This window comes from Hibiscus syriacus, unplaced genomic scaffold (genome assembly GCF_006381635.1).
Source record: "Hibiscus syriacus cultivar Baekdansim isolate YM2019G1 unplaced genomic scaffold, ASM638163v2 tig00015426_pilon, whole genome shotgun sequence".
In the NCBI taxonomy this organism is placed as follows: domain Eukaryota; kingdom Viridiplantae; phylum Streptophyta; class Magnoliopsida; order Malvales; family Malvaceae; genus Hibiscus; species Hibiscus syriacus.
The window spans coordinates 428268-439373 of record NW_024062362.1 but is presented as its reverse complement, the minus strand read 5'-3'; the positions used below and the strand labels follow the sequence as shown (position 1 = coordinate 439373).

Genomic DNA, 11106 nt, shown 5'->3' with positions numbered 1-11106 from the left:
CTTAAATTACTGTAGCAGTGCATCGGTACACTGTAGCAGTGCATCGATACACATTTTAAATTCGATGTTTTTGTGCATCGATACACTGTTCATGGTACTGTAGCAGTGCATCGATATACCATTCATGGTACTATTCATTACTATTCATTATACTATTTAAACAGTATCGATACTATTCATATGGTATAGTACTATTCATAAAAACATCTTTTTCATTAAATTTATTATAACGAAACATAATTTAACAGTATATTATCATATTTTCTTAATATAAGTCCAAATGTTTTATTATTTTATAAGAATATTATTTTAAAAAGTCAATGTGACATCTCGGACTCGTATCTAGGTCGGGTACGGGTTGGGGTGTTACACTCCACTCCTTTGCCCATAAAAAATTTTAAAATTCAATTGTTTTTATGAATTATGTATTCATTATATACTAATAATGTTTTACCGGGGAAAAACTTTAAATTTAATTTATATTTTTTATTATAATTATATTTTTCATTTTTTATAATTTAATTTGATAAATTTTATATATTAAAATAGTAATAAATTTAAAATAATTTAGTTATATACTAGCTTTTTTTCTTGCATGTTTAAATCAAAATGAATTTATTGATAAAAAATGAGAAAAAAATAACTAGAGTAGTTGAGATTTAAATCTGAAATATCAGAATTCTTAAATTAATATTTGATATATTAAAGTAGTTGAGGTTTCAATAATCAATTTTATGATAAAAAATTAATATTTGATATATTGATGGCGTATAATTTTATATATAATTAACTAATTAAATGGTGATATCTTATTCTAAATTTTTAAATGGCATAATGACAAAATTATCTTTCAATGTAGGCGCATATTAAGCATTTGTTTTTTAATTTTTTGGGTCAAAATAGACTATGTCAAATTGAAAGATAGTTGACTAATGATCAACTCATATTATTGACGTAATATTTTTCACATATATTTAATTACTAACATGACATATGTCGCATATAATTAAAAATAATAAATCATCTATTTAGTCAATCATTCATCTATTATTATGTTATTTTTATTTGACATTCAATTATTATATTTCAAAAAATTATATTTAATGTTATATTTTTTTGTTATCCATCATTAAAAAAAGAACGATGATACTAATGTGATATTTTTAAATTATTTTTTCACGTTCCACTTAATTGTTCTTTTATTATTTTTTTGACAAGATAGAAAAGATTGAAATAGGACCTGAACCCTCTTAAAAGAGGATAATGCTTATTTTGTGTGTAAAATTTAGATGTTTAATAAATTTTCTTAATATTTTTTTATTTAAAATTTAATGTATTTATAAATAATTTATTAAAGGTAATAATAATTTTTATTTTCACTCCCAACCACTAAATTCTCATAAACAAGTCTAGTCATTACCTTAGGTCGTGACGCATTAATAATTTTCCTCCCTCCATTATTTAAGTAAAACTACCTTAAATATTAATCTATATTTTATTGGCTTTTATATATAAATCTCATTATTCATGACATGATGCTAAGATAAATAAGAATGTTATAACTTTGTTAGGCTTGTATCGAATGAACACGAACTAGTTTATATTTATGTTCATTCTTTTGACTTTAACTAAACAAACAAACGAACAAATTAACGAACAAATTTTTATTTATTCGTGTTCATTCATTAAGGAATATAGTTCGTTTGTGTTCGTTCATTTTTCGTTCGTTAAAATGATAAAGGAACACAAATGAACGAACGTGAACGAGCACAAATGAATGAATGTAAGCGAACATAAACGAACGAATATAAAATTAATCAAGTCTATATTTGAGAAGAGTTTTTTCTTTTATAATAATTTTATGATTTATATTTTCTTTAATTAATTTGTGTTTTTTATTTGGGTTTAAAATTAATTGGATTTTATTTTCAAGTCTTGTGATTTTTTAAAATTTTATTGAAATGACTGGTGTGAACCTCATCTCTTTTTTATCTTTATTGATCAACAGTAACATTAATTTTAATGTTAGTTGTCGACTTTCGGTAATCTTTATTATCTTTTTTTTCCTCATATTGCGTCTCTTTTATCTTTTATTTTTTTTATTTTCAATAAATCTGCATGTATAACACGTTTCCATTTGCCTTTATAATATATTTTTTTCTAATTCTTGGCATTGTTGGAATCTACACTGCTTTCAAGAATCACAACGAGAGTTCAATACCCAATCTCTACAGCCTGCATTCTTGGCTTGGGATGGGAATCTTGTCCTCTATGGCATTCAGGTACTGATACGATCACTCGTTTGTTTGAATACATATTTATAGTTGATGTTACCATGTGTCATGATTTATGTAGGTGTGTAAATGAACTGAACTTGAACAAATAAGATTGGGTTCGTGTTTGTTCGTTTAGCGTTTGCAAACATATTTGTTTAACGTTCATTTATATGTTCGTTTAGTGTTCGTGAACATGTTCTTTTATGGTCGTTTATTTGTTCATTTAGCGTTCGTGGTCATGTTCATTTCCAAGCTAAAATTGGTAAAATTACACCACTAGTGCTCAAACTCCTAAGGTTCATTGTTTAAACTCCAAATTTCACAAACATAAACAAACGTTACATGAACGGTTCACGAATAATTCACTCCTAGTTTTATGTTCATTTACACTCCTAATTTTATGACGTGTGATGCTTAACCAAGTTGTATCTGCATAAAATTACCAGAGGCGTTCCTTTTGAAATTGAGGAATGTGAATTGCAGTGGATATATGGATTTCTCGTGTTCTTCTACCCTCGAGGGTCGGCCGGATTAAGAAGCGGATCGGTTCCGTGGCACGTGCTGTTAGGGTTGTTCGTATACATCTTGGCCGTCGGCAATGCCTGCTTAGGGTTCCTGGAGAAGATTACATTCCTTGAGAACTCAGGGCTGGACAAATATGGTGCCGAGGCCTTCCTTCTTACCAAAGCATAATTAGTGTACAATTATTTAAATTTTAATCTTCTAAAAATATAATATTTTTTATCGTGTTATCGAAGCATACTTGGTTTATAATTATTTGAATTTTAATCCTCCAAAATAAAATAATATTTTTTATCACTGAGATCACTAGTGAGTTCATGAGATAATAACATTAAAATACTCGCTTTAAAAAAATTCAAATCAATGAAACATAATGGGTTAACATGGTACCTACTATGTATGTTTAAATGTTAATATGAAAGTATCACGTCAAGAACTAGTCAACTAACTATATCTATTTGAACATATTTACTGACTTCAGTGGTTAAAGAGAGTGTTGTTCTCACTGAAAGTTCTAAGTTTAAGCAAATACGTCTAAGTGTGTGTTATCAATGACTATAAAAGATCTTGAACAACTAATTTTAATTAAAATTAAAATATTAATAAACACTTAAAATTAAATAAAGACAAAAAGTAATATTATGTCTATAGTTATCTTAACACCATACTATTGTTGTAAATTGAAAAAGCCATGATATCAAAACCTCTAACATTTGGTTAAATAACCAAATTGGTCCCTATCCTTTTCTAAGCACATAGACCTCCACATTTTGATTTTGATTAAAATGACATTTCTTTAAATGAAAACCATTAATTGACTAAAAATTATCGTTTGTTACCAAAGCGATTTTCGCATGTACTTAATCGGTGATATCATATCACTAAAAGAAAAAAAAATTCCAATTCAAAAAGAAATCCTAAACCTAAAACACTAAACTAATACAACAGCTACTAAAAACGGTTTAACCAAGTTAAAGTACACTAGTTTGGCCCAGAGTCACGTTCAAATAACCTTAACCTACATGAGAAGCCAAGCAAGCAACACGAAGTTCTCTCATACCGTCACGATTAACAGTTTTCTCGGTATGTAACTGTCAGGAGGTAAGCATCCATGTCAAAGGAATGTAGTAATCATGTTGAACTGGAATCTAGAAAGCTGATGACGAATGGTTGATATCACAGGTCCATATCTCTGTTCAACACAAAGAAACAAATTACAAGCGAATAACGATCAACCATGAGCAAACTCGAAAGCAATGGCACATTGAAAACTTAAAATCAGCTGAAGAATGGATTAAGAGAAGGTTATCGCCTACCTGAACATTGTCATAAAGCTCAAACAATGGTACCGCAAGAAGTTTCAAGTTTTTGGGTACTGCGAAGTACTCTTTCTCGGACAGATGGACAAGGAAAAGCTTCTTGAACTCCTACAGTAATATCAATAATATAGGTTGGGAAAGGATAGCAAAGCACATAAATAGTGCCAAGTGAAGTAACAAAAAGGTCGACAATTATATATTACCTTAGGCTTGGTTATGTGGGGAGGACAATATGGATACATTAAGGTCTCAAAGTTGGGCCTCCACCAGATGGCCACGCACTCACCGATCTGCAACAAGATAACAAGGAAAGGTATTACGAATTAAGAAGTAAATGTTATAAACTATATCACAGGGAAGATCAATGAAAATTGTTAAGAAGAGATGCCTACTCATCGTAGAAAGATAATTATGACAAATCAGTACCTGCTAGTCTGGCACAAGAGCAGGTGAATTAGCTCCAAGCTTGCTAGTCAGCTTCCTTTTCAAACCCTCAATCTCTGAAGCCAAAACATAAAGAGCAAAGATATTACAAATGTCATAGAATCTCCAAAATATCACAACAGAAAAGATATAAGGTGAAAGATAGACGACACAGAATGAAACTAGTCAGATGATACCATTCTCTCCAGGCTTCAGGCGTCCACCAGGAAGTTTGTAGAATGTGTTGCCAATTTGCTGAAGAAGAATGTGAGGATGATTATGTTCTTGGACCTGCATAAGAAGGTAGTATAGGAAATTGAAGGACAAGCATTCAAATGGTCATCTTAGAAGTCAAATTCTTGCAAACCACACAAAGAACATGATAACTGACAAGTTATAGGCAATTGAAGGACAAGCATTCAAATGGTCATTTTAAGGCATAATTACCTCTTAATACAACTAAGACATAGTTGCAAATATCTACTAGGTTGACTATTGAGTCGTACATAAACACATATACAAGCTATATGCAGCGTCATAAAAAACTAGGGAGTGAAAACTATTACCATACATTTTTCACAACAGAGAACAAAGCATAAACCTTACAATGTTAATCCCCCTTGGTTATTAAGATGTAATAGCCAAGCACAAGTGCAGTTACATACCAGTAAAATTGCTTCAACGCTTGTCCTCGTACCCTCTTTCATATAACTGCAATTAACAATCAAAAGAAGCAATCACAATTCACAAACTTGTAATCATAGAAAGTAACCTTTCAACACGCTAATCTTAGTGAGAAGTACTTAGGGTTTCGGAAACTGACAGAAAATAACAACATTTAGTAGCTCAAACTTTCCCCAAAAAACAGAAAAAAGGAAGTCAAATACTTTATTTGTTGAAATAAAATTGACAAAGTCACTTCGTGTAAAATCCGAGGAAACACAATTCAAATATCAGTTCAAATGGTATACAGTTTCCACCAGCAATTTGTTTTTGATCTAGACACTCCCCTTAGTTCCCAATATGGTCCAACAAAGGTAAAGAAGCTAGGATTTTGAATCTTAGATCACCGAGTGAACAAATTCGAACAATTCAACGTTTTCTCCTGTAATAGACATAATTTATCACTTTCACCCCTATCTTATTTTGAGGAGTTGATCAATTACATTATTCTATACTCTGCCCTAACTTAAAATTATAAATTATAAATTTTAAATCCTAAACCATAACCCCCACTACTTCTAAATCATAAATCCTATCCCTATCCTTTAACTTATTATTTATAATTTAGGGTTTTATATTAGATGAAAGATAAGAATTATGCAATTAAAAGTTGTTGAGGATTAAATTGATCTGAAAATACAACAGTGATAAAAATGATAAATTATATCTATTAGAGCGACAAGGGTGACCCTTTGGACTTAAAAAAAATCAGCCCTTTTTCTTAATTTTTTTCCTTAATGTTTCAGAGACAGAAGCACAAAGGAACACTAACAGCATAAACTTCAAGCCGGCATTTTCAAGTAGGGTTTATCTAGGGCTTTTCTAAACCCAAGAAAAAAAATGTAATTATACAAGGAATAAGACGAAGAAAGGGATGAAATTACTTGACTCTCATGCGAGCAAGGCGATCGGCGACAGACGTGTCCTTCTCCATCTTGGGCTCTTTGGTACCAACTGTGTAGCTCGACAATGGATACGTGTTAACCAATGGCGACATCACCATATCTACCTCTCCTCTGATCCGAAATCGTAATCTTTCTCTTTTCGCCGGCGGCCATAACGTTCCCGGGTACAATGGTTTCAGAGACGGAGAAAGTGGTGGCAAAAGGTAAATAAGTATCTCCTCGATCATATTTATATGATAAGCCCATTTTACCAATGCAGATGGTTTAACTTAATCCAAAATTACATTTTTGTTATTGACAATTTAATTTTGATGGGATATTATAAAAAAATATTATAAGAATAATTGTTAATTTAGAGTGCTTACAAGTGGTTTTAAAATTTTTTAATTATTTGATAATAAATATTTAAATATTCTTCAATCGTTTGTGTTCAAACTAAAATCTCTTGAAATAATAATTATTCTTTTTACCACTAAGATTGCATAATTCCTTAATATTTTTATTTATAGTATCATAATTTAAAATTTCAATCTTATATGAAACCTTATGTCTTAATTATATCATTTTTTATGATATATATATATATGTTAAACAGTCTAGAGTGATGACAATGTAGTATTTATTCATAATCTTTTTAAACGATTAACAACGTAGACACACCGGAAAAATAACATTCTCTTTAACCACTACGGTCACTATATATATATTTAGAGTTAGGATCTACTTACAGTATGTAAAACTAATAAATTTTACACTAATTTATAGTCATTAGATTTAAATAAATAAATGGCTTAGATTTAATTAAAATTTATATATAAATAAATCTCTTTAACTCACAATAAAACAATATTTTTAGGATTAGAATTTATGATTTAGGGTTTATTATTTATTATTCAGGGTTTGGTGTTTGGTGTTTAATATATAAATTTTAAGGTTTGAGATTTGGAATTGGGTAAGTTAAAATATATTATAAATTTTAATTAAATTCAATTCATTTATTTCTTTTAATATAATGACTATAAATTAGTGTAAAACTTATTAGTTTTACATAGTATAAGAGAATTATGTCCCCCATATATATATATATACACATGAGAAGATATTCACTAAAAAAAATAGTTAATCTCAACCTTTGATTTCACTAAATCTAATGGTCATAAAAATATATAAAACTAAAAGAATTTTCACAGTGTAAATATATCTTTATATATATATATATATATACACACATGGTTTAAGCAGAGGAAATGAAAAAAAAACAATCGTATTGTAATTCACAATACCCATGGTGACAACAACTTTAAGTTTCCAAATAAACAAGCCGTAACACAAACCCAATCTGACCATAAATAAGAGAATAAAAAAGGGTAAACTAAAACAAATGGTCATTAATCTTTGGCTTAAGTATACAAAGGGTGTCCAACCTATGTCCGTTTTTCAGTTTAGTTCTTAACGTTTATTTCATTCAAGTTTGGTGCCTAACGATTCATTCCGTTACTTAAATGGGTCAAGCCGTGATGGACCGTTAAGTTAGGTCGTTAACTGACACGTGTCACAACCTGGTAATTTTAAAAATTTTACTTAAAATTAAAAATTAAAAGTATATATATATATATATATATATATCTTTTAAAAAGAAAGTGCAAATTTTGAAATAAACCCAAAACTTTAGAAACTTCCATTTCAACCCCTAAACCCATGCCGACAGTCGCCTTTTGCTATAGACGAAGCTCCACCCAACCTCCCCTCCCCTCGGGACCAACACCCCCATCAAATCATGATCGATCGATAGTTGATCGGCTATCAGAATCGCGTGGGATCGTATTAGACACTGTAGACACCCGTTTTTGTCCAGGTTCTAATTTATTATTATTATTATTATTATTATTATTATTATTATTATTATTATTATTATTATTATGATGATGTTAATTATATTTTTGCAGGCTCAACTTGAAGCCCAAATACAACAACACAGCCCAAAGGACTCAACCCAACAGACCCAGATCCAGTTATAACCAGCTGACACGAAGCCCAAGATTCAACCCGATTGTAGCTGACCTAACCTAATTCAGTTAGGGTTTCAAAACCCTAGCTCCTATCCAGCCGTCGCCACCAACGAAGATGGACCATTTGATCTGCCATTCGTGAGATACACGCGTCCTACTCTTCGGCTCCCCTATCGTGTGAACCGTCGTCAGAGGGTTCTCGAGTTGTCATCGTCACTAAATTCGGCCAAACAGTGAACCACGTACCAAATCAGTCAGAAACTCAACCCAAATTTGAAAACCCCATTTTAAAATACCATAAATCCCAAAAAATCGTGATTTTATCAACTCAATTCAGAAAAAAAAATCAAAGCCTTACCCATAGATTTCATAATTTCTACTCGAAGTACACAATTAAAAACAACATGCAACAAACATTTAAGAAAAAAGGCATTCAGAGAAAATGAAAAAAACCAGAGAGAGGATCAGATTAAAAAAAACAGTGAGAACTAAAAAAAATGAGACTAAAATTTTTTACCTTGATCGTTAACCTTCGTTTCCATCAAACCAATGAACTGATCTCCGAAGGTAAAGGTCTCGTCCCTTTTTGGATATGGTTTTAGGGTTTGGGTTTTAGGTTTTCTTAGGGAGAGACAAAGGTAAAAGAGAGAAAAAGAGTGAAAGGGGGTTCTCGACGAGTCTTACTCCTCGTGGCCACCGATCTCCGATGGTTGGGGAGCCTCGATGGTTCATCTCCCATGGTAGGGAAGAATGGTTTTGAGAGAGTTTTTTTTTCTCTCCAAAGAATAAAAAAACAGAAATGAGAAATGGGAGGGGAATGGCATGTTTGAGTTTAGTTTTAAACATATATATCTCTTGTGAAACGACGTAGTTTCAAAAGGGGTAGTGTTGTATTTTCGCGCATGGGGTAATAACTATTCCAATCCTTCTGGTTTCGTAATCTTACCTTCTGGCCATTAATTGAAGTGTTATATTATTTTGTTTCTATCTCTTATCTTTTAATGTTTATATTTAAGTCACCATTTTATATGTTATACCATTTTGTTAATGTCTGACTCTGGTCATGATGTTTGTAAATGTTTCATTTCAATCATCTCTTATATATTGTTGCTTTTAGGTATAATTTTTATTTACTCTTACGAATTTCTGGTTTGTTTGATTTTGGTCATGCATGTTGCTTTGGGATTTATTTCTTTTTTAGCCCCCGTTAGTTTTGTTATGTATGCATTTTGGTCATTATTCTAACTTAATTTCTAAAAAAAGGAATATGGATTAATACATAGATAGCCCCTTTACTTTTGCTTTACTTTAATATGGTATGTTATACTTAGTTTCATTTTAATCATTATTGTATTTTAATCGTTTGCATTAGTTAGATGCATTTTCTTTTCACTTTGCCATATATATGTTTATATTTGTTTAGTGTTATTTGTATATGTAAATCATATCTTTTTATGAAAATAAATCTATTTACTAAGTACTCTTAATGCTTGTATACATATGTATATCACTATATTTAATCTTAGTGAATTTATTTATTTATTTTAAATTTATGAGATATCCATTAGTCAGTATTTTATTTGAATATTTTCAAGGATATTTTCAAGGACACTTATTTGTAGCATGGGCGTGGAAAGCACTGCTTGATCGAAGTAGTGTAATCCGATACGACATTCAAACAAAATATGAACTTGAAAACGCGAGCCTTTTTTATTTGATAAAATATTTTTTTATGAATTATTTTATTCTTATTTTCATTTTGTTATATTTAATGTTGGTACTAAGGATGTATGTTTTAGAAAAATAGTCATATTTTTGTTTTATGAAAAATTTCAACATTAATTTATTTATTTATTTTTATATAGAATATTCTTTAGCATATAAGAAGTAGGTGAGATAGTTTTCCCGATGGAGGATTACGAATCTCGAGAAATCTTGTCAATTTAAAGTATTTTCTCTAACTAATCAATTTGGAGTAATTTAATTAATATTCAATAAATAGATCATAATTTTACTTTTGATTTTGAATTTTAAGTTTCACCATTACGATGTTGTATAAGCGGCTAAGTATTAATTTTGGACGCTGCGGGGGTGTTTATCCTTCCTTATGCGTAATCGGCTTCCGAACCCCTAAAATTTTTTTTTTGTATAACGCATACCAACTTCTATCAAATTATTTTCCTAAATTGTTTAAAAGATGTTTTTTAGGTATTCGACCTATCTAATTTAAAGTTCGATGACGCCTCCAATTCAATTTAATTCAGATTAATTCAAAATCTCCAATTTTCAAATAAAGTCATAATTGTTTTTTAAAACTTAATTGTTTTATAAAAAATGGTTATGACAGTTTGGTGACTCCACTGGAGACTTAGAGAGTCAGACTGTCGGTTGCTTATATATTGTCGTTATAGTGGAAATTATAAGTTTGAGTCTCTAGATAACTTATGATCTATTTATTGAAAATTTTCTAAATTCTTTATTTTGTATATACTAACATTTTAATTTTTGTTTTTTTCCAGCTCTATCAAAGTTCTTATTGAGAATTTTTTTGTTTTTTTTTTTTTTTTAGTCGAATGTTTGTAAGTTTCTCCTCACACACATCACGAGCATTTTCATAACATAAGCTCTATACCTGATCTTCGTTCCAAGTAAGTGAGGGTGAACACTTTACTCTCGTAAGAATTTATTCTTCGTATGAGTTTTACCAAATAACCCCTGGAATACATATGCCTTATACCTTCGTAGGGATTTATTCCTCGTATGGGTATAAAGAAGTAAATCCCCTCAAATTGAACTCGATCCATTTATGTCTATAATTGATTAGGAGTGAGGGTTTGGCAGCCCAAGAGGGTACCGACATCAAGGACAAATCGAGTACCATTTTCCGTTAGAGCTGAAACCATGCATATAGAGAACCTTAGAATTGTCA

General features: G+C 30.3%; 2 pseudogenes; one reads left to right on the top strand and one right to left on the bottom strand.

Moving 5' to 3' along the window:
• Positions 1–2118: 2118 nt before the first annotated feature.
• On the top strand, positions 2119–2969 carry LOC120207817 (annotated as a pseudogene).
• Positions 2970–3858: 889 nt separating this feature from the next.
• On the bottom strand, positions 3859–6357 carry LOC120207830 (annotated as a pseudogene).
• Between the last annotated feature and the right edge of the window lie 4749 nt (positions 6358–11106).